Source organism: Stomoxys calcitrans, chromosome 1, assembly GCF_963082655.1.
Source record: "Stomoxys calcitrans chromosome 1, idStoCalc2.1, whole genome shotgun sequence".
In the NCBI taxonomy this organism is placed as follows: domain Eukaryota; kingdom Metazoa; phylum Arthropoda; class Insecta; order Diptera; family Muscidae; genus Stomoxys; species Stomoxys calcitrans.
In genome coordinates, this window is record NC_081552.1 from 157,039,461 (window position 1) to 157,055,340 (window position 15,880).

General features: G+C 36.6%; 1 long non-coding RNA gene across 1 annotated transcript in view; it reads right to left on the bottom strand.

Annotated features, from left to right (window-relative positions):
- Window positions 1–827: 827 nt before the first annotated feature.
- The window catches only part of LOC131997640 (uncharacterized), a 125,868-nt gene continuing 110,815 nt past the window's right edge, over window positions 828–15,880 (bottom strand). Inside the window, exon 4 of the long non-coding RNA XR_009398358.1 lies at window positions 828–990. This is a non-coding gene — a long non-coding RNA (uncharacterized LOC131997640). The remainder of the gene's footprint in view (window positions 991–15,880) is intronic.

The following is a 15,880-nucleotide window of genomic DNA, read 5'->3' on the forward strand; positions in this document are numbered from 1 at the left end:
TTTAAGATAATATGAAGCCCCATTAAAATTTATTATATCATAACTACATAAAAGTTATTAATCAAATGAACCTGAGACTTATTATTAATTATAAATAGTATTTCTTTGCGAATAGACCACTGTATCGCCTATTGTTGGATGTCAGCTACCAAACATCTGCAATGATGGAAGCAGCATCAGCAGTTAAGCTATCATAATCTTTGAAACTATCAAACTTAAATGTTTATTCATTTAGTTAGAGATTTTATTATTTTCTTTGCCACTGAACGCTTATGGCATTACTAAAAAAAGAAGACAAAGAAATGTTTTGCAAACATGGCTGGAAGGGACGTCTGGCGGACCAACACCCACGCTTCCAACCGTTTAACCACACGGGGGACAGAAAAATTATGTGAATACTTTTGCCAATTATTCGGAGAATTAATATCAAGGCTGCTACCTAATCGGCTGTATTATTAGTTCTAAAGTCGATCCCCGGCTGTACGTCTCTCCCACATAATGGTTGCTGTCAAATTAATATTGATTACAATTTCAAGTCTTAAAGATGAATGAAATAAATACTGGTCGAGCTGGATTATTCAAATAAGGTAAACTGTGTGAGAAACTGAAGTATGTAGTCGTTATATAGCAAATTATCAAAAAACTATAATTTTCATCTTTAATTCAGAAATTCATCTACTTATTCAGCCGAAACTCACACTCGACGAAAAATATCCACCGCCACAAAGAACACTAGTCGACCTTACGTCTTTCACTCAACTCAATGTCCGGTCAATGGACTGTGACAAACGCCGCCTTCCATTGTCATACAAATTTTTAAACCGCTATTAACTAGTGATGAGGATTTTTATTGAAATATGACAAATTAAGTTTTGAAAAATACATGAATGGGTGATGATTTATAATTATAGGGATCAAAGCGTTTTAGTGGTTCCTCGACTTTTGGATTTTGTTGCTAGTTTCTCAAAATTCAGCAAGAGCCGATTAGTTCTGAAAAAAAAAACGAAATTACATTTTATATTCAGATCAATAACAATTATCATATCCCATCATTCACGTTGTGATAATAAAATTTTAATTATGGCAAGGCCGACGATAGTTACGTAAAAAAGGGGCAAAAATGATTAGTTTTAATTATCACATCAATAAGGGGTCACATTTGGTATTGATTTTGTAAACGCACTATGGTGTTAACTCGAGCTATTGACATTGGATTATTTTTTTTTTCGTTAAGTTCACTTATACGGAGTATTTGTTTCTCAGCCCAAGATCCTGTTTTAAGAATTGATTATATTGGAAAGAGGTATTGGAGAACGATTTTTCCTTCTGTTAAAAAGGGGCCACTCATAAAAATAGATCTCTGGGCAAATTCAATGATGGCGATGACAAAATTTTTCGAGCGAGTAAAGCTATGCATTTAAAACATAACGCGGATTCTTTCCATTGATGTAGGTCATCACTTCTTGTAAATTTGCCCATGATCATTCCATTTAGGAACACCGCACGGTGGTTCGATTTCCTATTTTGACTTTCTAAGCCTTTGGCAGGCGCATTGATCGATTCGCCTGAAATATTGAAGGTGGAATTTTTTAATGACTTCTAACAGTCATGACAAGTACGGTCCATATCGGTCATTAACTTGATATAGACAAAAGCGATCGATGGTGGAGTGTATATAAGATTCGGCCCGGCCGAACTTAGCACTCTTTTACTAGTTTTTGAATGAACTACATTTATTAAAATAAGGACATACAGTGGTAAATAAAAAATTTATTTTCTATGGTTTTATTTTAGTTTATATATTAATGTACGACCTTCTTTCTTTGAAGAAAAGCAAAAAAAACTTTTGCATGGGCTTAAAAAAAATAAAATCTGGACTTGACCCCAAATTTCTCAATAACAACAAAACCGATTGAATCATGCTTCATGTGTTGTCTGTCGAATAATAAAGAATGACTAAAAATCTCTTTCCGTTCAAAAGTTACAGATTTTTGGCCATTAAAAACCGATTCTGAAATCACTGTGCTGCGGGGATACTTCTCTTATATCAATGAGTGCAGTCCAATAGAAGTTTAGGCTCAATGATTGGGGACCTCCTATGCATTTCTGAGTCCGAGCGGATTGCCGCAGGGTGTCGCCAGCACTAGGTGGGGATAACCACCGCTGAATATTTTTGCTGATGTTCCCGCTTTTAGCGTCAAATGCAGAAATGCTAATCCTAGAGCTAGGGTGGCCCTAGTCTGGCCTCACTCTCATATATTGCAGCCATATCCCTTCACTATACAGTAATCTGCTCAGAAAAAGAAGTAGCTGCCCTATCAAAATGTTGAATTTTGCTTAAAAATTGCCAGATTAATATTACTATAATATAACAAGGTAGAGCGTGCTAAGTTCAGTCGGACCAAATCTTATCCTCCATCATGGATCGTATTTGTCATGTTCTATGCTCGGTATCTCTTTATAGTCAAACAAAGGACAATGGATAAGAATTGTTATGCTATTAGAGCTACTATGTCAATTTATAAACCGATTTGGGCCATACATGGCTTGGATGTTTAAGACAATAGTAGATCAAATTGTGTAAAATTAGACGCAAATCGGATATGAATTGCACGCTAAGGACTCAAGAAGTAAAATGGGGAGATCAGTTTTGCATTGAAGCTATATCAGGTTATGGACTGATTCAGATCATATTTGGCACATACATTAGAGGGCATAGAAGAAGTCACTGTGCTAAATTGTAGCTAAATCGGATAAGAATTACGCCCTCTAGTGGCTCAAGAGACAAATCAGCAGATCGGTTTATATGGGAGCTATACCAGGTTATTAACTGATTTGAACCGTATTGGGCACAGCTTTTGGAAGTCTTAACAGAACACTACCTGCAAAACTTCAGCCAAATCGGATAAAAACTGTTGCTTGTGAGCGCTTAAGAAGTCAAATCGGGAGATCGATTTATATGGAAGCTATATCAGGTTATATACTGATTCGGACCGTAATAAGCATTGTTATTGGAAGTCATTACAGAGCACTACATGCAAAATTTCAGCCAAATCTGATAAAAATTGCTGCTTCCAGGGGCTCAAGATCGGTTTATATGGGAGCTATATCTAAATCTGAACCGATATAGCCCACTTGCATTCCCCAACGACTTACATCAACACTTAGTAACTGTGCAAAATTTCAAGTGCCTAGCATTACGTGTCCTACCGCTATTGTGATTTCGACAGACGGACGGGCATGGCTAGATCGACTCAGAACGTCGAGACGATCAAGAATATATACACTTTATTGGGTCTTAGACGAATATTTCGAGGCCTTACAAACGGAATGACTAAATAAGTATACCCCCATCCTATGGTGGTGAAATTTTTAGGCGACTTTTTTTTATGTGAATTTATATACACTCACTGGCATAAACGTATCAAAAGTTGCCCGTCTAAATCTTTCATACCATATTTCCCAACCAAAAATATAAATTTTCGAGTTAGTACTAAAGAATTTTGGACATCTATATCTTTATACCCTACACCACTACTGTGGTACCGGATATTATAACTTGGTGCAATTGTTTGTAACACCCAAAAGGAAGAGAGATAGACCCATTGATAAGCATACCGATCGACTCAGAATCACCTTTTGATTCGATTTAGCTATGTCCGTCTGTCTGCTGTCTGTCCGTCCGTCTGCCCTTGTTATTTTGTGTACAAACTGCAGGTCGCAATTTTCATCCGATCGTCTTCAAATTTGGTACAGGCATGTTTTTCAGCCTAGAGACGAAGCCTATTGAAATTAGAAAAAATCGGTTCAGATTTAGATATAGCTCCTTTCATTGCAGTAATAATGCAATGAAAGGTCATTTGTTAACGATTCTCTCGAAATTTGGTAGAAAGGATTTCCTTATGGCTCTCGACATTTTTGATAAATTTTAATGAAATCGGTTCAGATTTAGATATAAATAGCTCTCATATATATATGGAACCATTGCAAGCGTATTTATTAACCGATTTTCCCAAAATTTTGTACAACGCCTTCCTCGACGCCTATCACAATATATAAGTTCTCTTAAAATCTCGGTTAAGATTTAGATATAGCTCCCATATATATGTTCGTCCGATTTGCAGTAATAATGCAATAAAATGGTCATTTGTTAACCGATTCTCTCGAAATTTGGTAGAAAAGATTTTCTTATGACTCTCGACATTACTGGATTTCATACAAATCGGTTCAGATTTAGATATAGCTCTCATATATATATATATGTCGCCCGATTTTCACTCCTAGAACCATTGCAAGCACATTTATTAACCAATCTCCCCAAACTTTTGTACAACGCCCTGCTCGACTACTACCACAATCTTTGAGAAGTTTGCTTGAAATCGGTTCAGATTTAGATATAGCTCCCATATATATGTTTGTCCGATTTTGAGAAATAGTGCAATAAAGTGCTTATTTGTTAACCAATTCTCTTGAAATTTGGAAGAAAAGATTTTTTTGACTCTCGATATTTATGGTGAATTAGATTTAGGTATAGCTGTCATATATGTAAATCGCCCGATTTTCACTCCAAGAGCCACTGCAAGCGCATTTATTGACCAATCTTGCCAACATTTTGCATAACGCTTTCCTCGACGACTACCACAATATGTGAGAAGTTTGCTCAAAATCGGCACAGATTTAGATATAGCTCCCGTATTTATGTTCGTCAGATTTTTGCTAATTTGCAATAATGTTTATAAAAGTTGGAACATATGCTCGAAAAGTGATACGGATTGTTTAATAACCCATCTGAAAACATCCGCCGAGGTCCATCAAAATAGGTTTAGAATTGGAAATAGCCCCACATTGTACTTATAGGGTAGGTGTAGGGTATTATACAGTCGGCACCGCCCGACTTTTGCCCTTCCTTACAGGTTTTGAACTTAAAAGGTAAAACCGGAATAGCCAAGGTGCAAGAAACAATCCCCTACCGTAGAATATAATTTTACATTTTGCTTGTGAAGGTTCAAGATGTCGATCATATCGAAGACATGAATAACGATTAATCAATAATGTAGCCATTCATCTCGTAACAAAGACTGAATATTTCTTTAAATAAATGAATTGCTACCTCTGATAATCATAATGCTATTGTGAATAAACTGTTTTATGATATCAATCAAAAGTGTTTGTATTCGAATGCATATAACAAAAGATATTTTAAGCACATTTGAACGGTTTCCAGTTTAGCCGCAATCATCAGCTTGCTTGAGATGATATATTTCAGACTGTTGTGTCTTATCTTATTATTATCCCCTACACCACTACCGAAGTACCGAGTATTATAACTTTGTGCATTTGTTTGCAATGCTAAGAAAAAGAAGAGCCCATTGATGGGTATACCGATCGGCTTAGACTCACTCTCTGATTCGATTTAGCTATGCCCAATCTGTCCATGTATTCTTGTTGTCCTAATGTCGTTAAATTTTGCCCAATTCAGTTTTTTGATCCAAGGACGAACGCTATTGAATTTGAAAAAAATCGGTTCAGATTAGGATATAGCTCCCATATATATCTTTTATCCGATATGTGCTTTTAAAGTTGTAGAAGCCACATTTTTGATCAGATCTCCACAAAATTTGACGAACGCTATTGATTTTGAAAAAAATCGGCTCAGATTAAGATATAGCTCCCATATATACCTTTCATCCGATATGTGCTTTTAAAGGTGTAGAAGCCACAGTTTTGATCAGATCTCTACAAAATTTGACATCAAGTCTCAACACGTGTGCAAAAATCTCACCTCACTGTGGTTCAAATCGAAAAGTTCTCAAAATCTTTCTGTAACTGTGAAATGGCTAAAATTATTCCAATTTTTTATGGAAGATTGTAGTCGATGAATGTACAGGAACTGACTCAGCGGCGGTGACATTTTGTCACTGGGCTTAACTGCTACCCACACACTAAAAACATTAACATTTTAGATATTTCAAGAAAATCAAGTAAGAGCGTGCTAAGTTCGGTCCGGCCGAATCCTATATACCCGCCACCATGGACCGCATTTGTCGAGTTCTATGCGCGGTATCTTTTTTTAGGCAAACAAATAATATTGAATAAGAACTGTTATGCTATTGGAGCTATATCAAGTTATAGTCCGATTCGGACCATAAATGAATGCTGAACATTGTAGAAGTCATTGTGTAATATTTCAGTTCATTCGGATGAGAATTGCGCCTTGTAGGGGCTCAAGAAGCAAAATCGGGATAAAGATTTATATGGGAGCTGTATCAAGGTATTGATCGATTCAGACCATATTAGACACGTATGTTGGAAGTCACGAGAGAAGCCGTTGTACAAAATTTCAGCCAAAGCGGATGCGAATTGCGCGTCCCATTGGCTCAAGAAGTCATGATCCTAGATCGGTTTATATGACAGCTATATCAAATTATGAACCGATTTGAATCATACTTAACACAGTTGTTGGAAGTGATACCAAAACAACACGTGCAAATCGGATAAAAATTGCGCCCTCTAGAGGCTCAAGAAGTCAAGACTCAAGATCGGTTTATATAGCAGTTATATCAAAACATGGACCGATTTGGCCCATTTACAATCCCAACTGACCTATACTAATAAAAAGTATTCGTGCAAGATTTCAAGCGGATAGCTTTACTCCTGCGAAAGTTAGCGTGCTTTCGACAGACAGACGGAAGGACGGCAGACGGACATGGCTTGATCGACTTAAAATGACATGACGATCAAGAATATATATACTTTATGGGTTCTCAGAAATAAGTATACCCCCATCCTATGGTGGAGAGTATAAAAATATGACCAATTTTTGGAAAGAAAAACGTCATTTGAGCATGACGTGCAAATGCAAATGGAGTGCTTAAGTACTCCTTAGAATTTCATTAAAATGCTTTTTGATTGCATGCAACTATTGCTCAATAAGTCTATTGCTCCTATATTTGCTAGTTTCTTAAGAAAAAGCGGAGAAGATGTCAGATGTCACCAAAAAAGCGTGCTGATTGAAAACATTTCCCAATTTAGGACATATAAAAATTTTTTTGTCAATTTTCACCACATAGAAAAATTTTCTTTAAAATATTTATATACACGTTCTTTTTATGAGAATATTTGATAAAAATATTAACTTCAAAGAAATTTTTAACAATAATTTACTTAAACAATTTCAAAAAATGTTTTCTTTAAGAAAATTTATATTGCATTTTGGTCTTCATAGTAAGTTTCTTTAAAATTTTGTTTTTAAAAATACGTTATTGAATTATTGTTTCTTGGAAAAAAATATTGAAATTTTGTTTCCAGAAAAAATTTTATTCAAAATTTGTTTTTAGAAAAATTTCATACAAATAGTGTTTTTAAACACCATTTTTTTAATTTTTTCTTTAGGAATATTTTTATGGAAACTTGGTCTAAGAAAAAATATGAATGCAATTTAATTTTTTTTATATTTAGTCTATATGGAAGAATTTATTAAAATGTTATCGCTAGAAAAATAATTTTGGGGGCTCCAGTCTGTGCAAAATGTTGTATTCATTGACGTTTAAAAATAATTTTAAAAAAATTTGAGGTCAGCCGGGCCAAATATTATCTATAGAGCATTTTTCACTGATAGTTTTTCTTTAGAGAAATTTCAATAAAAAAATAAGAAATTAAAAAAAAAAACAAAATTAGAAAAACGTTATTAAAATATTGTCTTCAGAAAGAATATCATTGAGTTTAGATTTCATTGAGATTTTGTCCTAAAAAATCCATTAAAATTTATTTTTTGATATATTGTCTAAAAATAAAAACTTTAAGGGTCCGTCTAATTATGTCTTTGCAGAAAATTTCGCTGAAATTTACTCTTTTCAAAAAACTTTCATCGAAACTTTACCTTTTGGAAAAATTGCATTAAATTTTGATACTAAAAGCAATTCCAATGAAATTTTGTTATGGGGGAGTTTTTTTTATTTTGTCTATAGAATGATTTTATTGGGGGTCTTTTTTATATTAACTTTGAAAAAAAATTTCGGAAATTTGTCCTTAGATTTTTTTTTAAATTTCTTCTTTCTTTTTTAAATTTTGGCTTTAGTGAATTTCGTTTTTGAAATTTGGTCTTTAGTGAACTTCTGTTTTGAAATATTTTCCTTAGATTTTTTTTTTTTTGAGAAATTTTTACTGAAATTTCGTCTTAAGGCAAGCTACGTCTGCTTTTTGCCGACTAATTTGTTTTATAAAATAGATTCTTCCGTCATTGCAAATTTACCCATGAACATTCCATTAACGTACAGGGGCAAACTTTTCACATATCAATGTGTGGTGCTGTGTGGTCCGATTCAAGTTTAAGTTCAACGATATGGGGACTCCTGTTTACAGCCGCAGTATGACCCCGCATTGGGTAGAAATCTTTGCATGGTATAGTTGTTGTTTTCGCCACGATTCGAACCCAGGCGTTCAGCGTCATAGGCGGACATAGTAGCCTATGCGCAAAGGTGGCCTCCCGTCATTATTTTTGTTAATATTTTAATAAAATGGAGTTTCAACGGTGAACAACGAGTTAGTACCAGCCTTTAAGAGAAAATTACATTAAAGTTTGTCTGTAGCTATTTTTGTCATTACAATCATTATCAAAAATCTCAAAAAAAAAAAACAAATTTAATTTTGAAATTTTGCCTTTAGAAAATTATTTTAGAGGGGCCCGAGCATAGGCCAAATTTTGCCAGTAGAGAATTTTTCATTGAAATTTTAGGCTAGGGAAAATATTTCATTAAAATTTTGTCTTCAGAATTCATTTCATTGAAATTTTGTCGTTAGATAAAATTTAACTGCGTTCAGAAACAGTTTAAAAGTAACAGAGCCTGAATTTGGGCGCCCCGGTAGCCGAGTTGGTAGCGTGCTTGGATTACCAGTGCAGGGGTCGTGGGTTCGATTTCCGCAAGAAGCTTTGGTCTGTTGCTACTGTGATATCACAATGGACTTAAAATTGTCTAATTGAGTCTGTAAAGGATTGCCAGAAAATTGGTTCCGAAAATGGGTATCAATTCTTGCTCTACCCCCAATACATTTCATTTAACCTCCACATTGACATGGAATATGCCCGATTTAGGGGTGTTTTGGGGATTGGGGTGGTCCCCCAAACCCTAAGCTTGGAAAATATATCAGCAACGTGCTCTATTCTCATATATCTATATATCATTTATTTGAACCCCATATTGTCATTGGCCTCAAAATTGGATATCAAATTCGTTTTCTAATCTCATTTAAACTCCTTATTGCAAAAGGCCCTAAAAACTATGAATATTTAGTTCTCTTCTCTTTAAGACACAAATTGTCTTGGTGAGCAAATACGTCCTATTTTGTTATGGTGGGACGTCCGCTAGACAGTTGGCCCCTAATGTTGATATCAGATACGATGTCTACTCCCACATACCTTTAATTTGAGCCCCATTTTTCCATAGTCGGCAAATATGACCGGTTTGGGGGTGGTGTTTTGGGAAGGGGTGGACCCCCAGAAACGTGGTCCCCCATTTGGATATCAGATTCGTATTCTACTCCCAAATACCTTTCATTTGAGTCCCATATTGCCATGGTCGGTAAATATGTCCGATTTAGGGGTGTTTTGGGGCTTGGGTTGGTACCCCTAGCACTTGGTCCGACGATTGCATATCGTTTTTTTATCCTAAATACCTTTCATTTGAGTCCCATATTGTCGTGATTGGTCTAAATATATGTTTGGAAGGTTTTAGGGTGGGGCAGCCCCCCTGGGTACCCCATCCGAAATTTGGATACCAAATTTTTATTTTTAGGGTACTATATGAGAGCACACAAAATTTCGCTTAAATTGCACTACCCATCTCCGAGAGCTGGCGTTTCTGAAAATTAGGGTAAGGGGGAGGGTCCGCCCCCCCTTCAGATAACAAAAAATGTAGTACCCTATTTTCACCACGGGGTCATTATGCACCATCTGTGAAAATTTCAAGAAAATCGGTTCAGCCGTTTCTGAGTCTAAAGGAACACACAAACATACAAACAAACAAACCTACAAAAAAACACAAATTGATTTTTATATTTAAGATTTTATAAAAATTTTGCCTTTGAAAAAATTATTCATTCTCTGACTTCTGAATATGCCCTTAACGGAGTTGCAGAATTACAGTATTTGTTTTTCAGCTCGCCCTTGTTGCTTCTTAGCTCAGCCTTACATCATCATCGACATTTTATGCTCTTTTCAAATAGTTAAAAAATTCTCAACGATTTTATAAATATTCCAAAAATTTTTATATTTCATCTAATCTTCCAATTTTACTAGCATTTTACGTAAAATATTTTCAATATGCTACAATTTGCTAATTGTATAACGAATTTAAATAACAGCAAACAAAATAACTGCAAATGCAAATTTGCCCATGAACATTCCATTAAGAAACAGGGGCAAACTTCTACCTATCAAAGAGTGCAGTCCGATTCAAGTTTAAGCTCAATGATAACGGGCCTCCTTCTTATAGCCAAGTCCGAACGGCGTGCCGCCTCAATATGACAATTTTTTTGTAAATATATTTAAAATGCTCCAATTGTTGTTTAGAAGCTAAAAAAAAATTTAAATGAATTTACTCAAAAGCTTAAAATTTTTTAATTTCCAATTTTATTTACCCGTCAGAAGATCATTTTTCTAATGACAAACATTTTTATACAATGGAAAAATGAAAGCCAAAGGAGATACACCACACCAAACATGATCTCGGCCAGGCCGAATCTTATATACCCTCCACCATGGACGCATTTGTCAAGTTCTTTGAATGACTTTTTAAATGTATATATGAGCAACATCAAGGCAAATGAAGTAAAAATTTTGCCTTCCAGTGGCTCAGAGTGTCAAAATTCGATATCGGTTTATATGTCAGGCTATCAACCGGTTTAGACCATACTTATTGAAAGTCAAATCGGATAAGAATTGCGCCCCCTAGAAGGTCAAGAAGTCTAATCGGGAGATCGGTTTATACGGCACCAATATCAGAATATGAACCGATTTGAACCACATTGGGCACAGTTGGCACCAAAACACCATGTGCAAAATTTCACCCAAATCGGATAAGAATTGCGCCCTCTAGAAGCTCAAGAAGTCTAATCGGGAGATCGGTTTATATGGCGGCTATATCAGGTTATGGACTTATATATACCATACCTAGCACAGTTGTTGGGAGTCATTCCTCATATGTGCAAAATTTCGGCAAAATCGGATAAGGACTGCGCCTACTAGAACCTCAAGAATTCTAATCGGGAGATCGGTTTTTACGGCAGCTATATCAGGTTAAGAACCTATTTGAAACATACTTGTCACAGTTGTTGGTAGTGATAACAAACCACCACGTGCAAAATTTTAGCCATATCGGACAATAATTGCGCCCTCTAGAGGCTCAAAAAGTCAAGACCAAAGATCGGTTTATATGGCAGATATATCAAAATACACTAATAGAAAGTATTTGAGCAAAATTTCAAGCGCCTATCTTTACTCCTTCGAAAGATAGCGGGCTCTCTACAGATGGACAGATATGGCTTGATCGACTTAAAATGTCATGACGATCACAAATATATATACTTTATGGGATCTTAGACGCATATTTTGAGGTGTTACATACGGAATGAAGAAATTAGTATACCCCCATCCTATGGTGGAGGGTATAAAAACCATGTGGAATTTTAACAACAACTGAGACTCACATCTCCCTTTGCCTACTGCTCAATATCTCATTCAAGCAACTTCCTTAAATTTGCTTGTGTCAACATTTTTTTGGACGACCTTCTTACTTTCCATTTCTGCGAGGATAGTCATTTGTTTGGCATATCTGAAATTTTGCCTTTTAACGCAACAACAGTCGTGTTGAGTAAAGTAGAACAACAACAGTGCAAAGGTATTTTGAAAAGAGAAATGCCGCATAGGTTCCTCATTATGAAGCCTTCATACCTATGGGTTGGTTGTTGTTGTTGTATCCACATTTGCATGTGGGGGTGGAGAACCTCGTTAAGCTCTTATAGGTGGGTAAGCTCGTTCCGACCTTTACGAACGATCGGTCGTAACATGTTGGCCATTGGTTATTTTAAGTTGCCAATATATCGCCTTGTCGTATCGAGCCTTATGATGCTCAGTATTTAAGCAGTAGCCGGTGCCACCCGGCCTCACACTGAGACTCTCCACTCGATACCGCTGACTGTCCGCGACTGCAGTTGCAGACATGCCGCATGGAGCACTCCACCATGCCCATCCTGAGGACGCTCTCAGTAACTCCCAGCTAAGCTTTTCGTAGTAATGAAGAACGCTACACAAATTGGAGCTAAAAGTTCCAGCCTGTGTGAAGCTCATAGTTATCCCGTGCCGGGACATGATGGTTATAACGCATGCGTGCTGTGTATTTTTATACTCACCACCATAGGATGGGGGTATACTAATCTAGTCATGCCGTTTGTAACACTTCGAAATATTCGTCTAAGACCCCATAAAGTATATATTCTTGATCGTCTCGACGTTCTGAGCCGATCTATCCATGTCTGTCCTTCCGTCCGCCTGTCGAAATCTCGATAGCGATCGAAAGCGTAAAGCTAGCCGCTTGAAATTTTTCACAGCAACTTAATATTGAAGTAGGTCGTTGATTTCTTGAGTCCCTGGAAGCAGCAATATTTGTTCGATTTGGCTGAAATGTTACATGAAGTGTTATGTTAAAACTTCCAACAACTGTGCCCAGTACGGTTCAAATCGGCCTATAACCTGATATAGCACCCATATAAACCGATCTCACGATTTGACTCCTAGAGTCCTTACAATACGCCAATTTTTCCGATTTGGCTGAAATTTGGCATGCTGTGTTCTGTTATGATTCTCAACAATTGTGCCAAGTACGGTTTGAATCGGTCTATAACCTGGAATAGTTCCCATATTAACCGATATCCCGATGTGACATCTTTATCCTCTGGCATTTTTGTCCGATTTGACTGAAATTTTGCACATAGTGTTCGGTTATGACTTTCAACAACTGTGCCGAGTACGGTCCAAAATCGGTCTATAACCTGATATAGAACCCATATTTTAGCAGAATCAAAGGTGGTGGGCAACAGAGATCTGCAGCGATCGAACGCAACTCATGCCTCAACGCATCATGTTTTAATTTTGTAATGACTCAAACAGAATATTTCTATGTATTGAAAACAACGCTACTTAAATGAACACACAAACACATGACGTTAAAGGTGGTGGGTTTTTTCTTTGTATGTAACCGTATATTGCTTGTGAGTAGCGTTGATTTTTATACCCTCCACCATAAGATGGGGGGTATACTAATTTCGTCATTCTGATTGTAACTACTCGAAATATTCGTCTGAGACCCCATAAAGTATATATATATATTCTTGATCGTCGTGAAATTGTATGTCGATCTAGCCATGTCCGTCCGTCTGTCCGTTCGTCCGTCCGTCTGTCTGTCGAAAGCACGCTAACTTCCGAAGGAGTAAAGCTAGCCGCTTGAAATTTTGCACAAATACTTCTTATTAATGTAGGTCGGTTGGTATTGTAAATGGGCCATATCGGTCCATGTTTTGATATAGCTGCCATATAAACCGATCTTGGGTCTTGACTACTTGAGCCTCTAGAGTGCGCAATTCTTATCCGATTGGAATGAAATTTTGCACGACGTGTTTTGTTATGATATCCAACAACTGTGCCAAGCATGGTTCAAATCGGTTCATAACCTGATATAGCTGGCATATAAACCGATCTGGGGTCTTGACTTCTTGAGCCTTTAGAGTGCGCAATTCGTATCCGATTGGAATGAAATTTTGCACGACGTGTTTTGTTATGATATCCAACAACTGTGTCAAGTATGGTTCAAATCGGTTTATAACCTGATATAGCTACCATATAAACCGATCTTGGGTCTAGACTCATTGAGCCTCTAGAGTGCGCAATTCTTATCCGATTGGAATGAAATTTTGCACGACGTGTTTTGTTATTATATCCAACAACTGTGCCAAGTATGGTTCAAATCGGTTCATAACCTGATATAGCTGCCATATAAACCGATCTTGGGTCTTGACTTCTTGAGCCTCTAGAGTGCGCAATTCTTATCCGATTGGAATGGAATTTCGCACGACGTGTTTTGTTACGATATCCAACAACTGTGCCAAGTATGGTTCAAATCGGTTCATAACCTTATATAGCTGTCATATAAACCGATCTTGGGTCTTGACTTCTTTAGCCTCTGGAGGGCGCAATTCTTATCCAATTTGAATGAATTTTGGCATATAGTATTTTGTTATGATATCCAACAACTGTGCATAATATGGTTCAAATCGGCTCATAACCTGATATAGCTGTCATATAAACAGATCTGGGGACTTGACTTCTTGAGCTTCTAGAGGGCTCAATTTCTATCCGATTTGGCTGAAATTTCGCAAGACGTTTTTTATTGTTACTTTCAACAACTATGTCAAATAAAGTACAAGTCGGTTCATAACCTGATATAGCTGCCATATAAACCGATCTGGGATCTTGACTTATTGAGCCTCTAGAGGTCGCAATTATAATCCGATTTGCCTGAAATTTTGTACGACGGATTCTCTCATGACTATTAACATATGTGTTTATTATGGTCTGAATTGGTCTATAGGCCGATACAGCTCCCATATAAATCGATCTCTCTATTTTACTTCTTGAGCCCACAAAGGGCGCAATTCTTATTCGAATTGGCTGACATTTTACACAGGTCTCCAACATATAATTTAATTGTGGTCCAAACCGGACCATATCTTGATATCGCTCTAATAGCAGAGCAAATCTTTTCTTATATCCTGTTTTGCCTAAGAAGAGATGCCGGGAAAAGAACTCGACAAATGCGATCCATGGTGGAGGGTATATAAGATTCGGCCCGGCCGAACTTAGCACGCTTTTACTTGTTCTTTTTTGCCTTTTTGGATGTCGAGTATATGATTTTGAGTGCGAGTTGAAAAAAATGATGAAACATCCAAACCAACGCTAAATTGTCATAAAATCTTATTTTGCATGTACACGTGAGAGGGTGAAGGTGTTACCGTTGTGCGACTAATGACGCAATTTCTAACCTTTTTAGAGTGAAATGACATTTAGTTTAGCCTTTTAAAACTGAAAACTTTTCTGCGATACTTCCTGCAAAAGTGCGACTTACAAATTCTTACAAGACCCTGTCTACTATTTTTTGAGGAAAAGTTTTTGTTTTTTTAATGGCATCTTCGTGCGACATTTTCAAAAATCTCACCGGTAACCCTGTTTTATACTATCAACAGAACTACCAAGATAATAATTTTCCATCCCTAATCGTTTCTAAAGCAACACCGCAGCATCATCACTGATTTGATTGAATGCTTTTGCTTTTTGTGCCCTTTCAGGTGTTATTTTCCCTCTACTGCTCTCATTCTTTTATACGTAATAACGCCTTTGACGAAATTGATAAAGGCAAACGATGTTACACGACGAATCATTCAAACGAACAAACATCCAAACGTGCAAATGAGTGTTATAGCTTTCATTCATATGCTTCATGAGAGTGTGCCGAGGGCTGTTGCTGAGTTGATTTCAGTTTACGTTATGTGTTGACATCCATTTTTTTTGGAGTATAACGCAAATCAATCTCAGTTCTCTGGTTCGAAAGATTCGGCCCAGCCGAGCTTAGCATGCTTTTACTTGTCATTACTCCAGGTCTCTACAGTCATTTTACTAAATGTGCTGATTTTGCAAATATATTTCTCCTGTATGGGGGTTGTTGGGTTTTTTCGTAAAGAAATTTTGCCAAAATGTTAACTTATTTTTTTGAGAAGATATTTGTCTACAAAAATAAAGCGATATTTCTGTTGGTTTTGGTTCAATGATGATCTC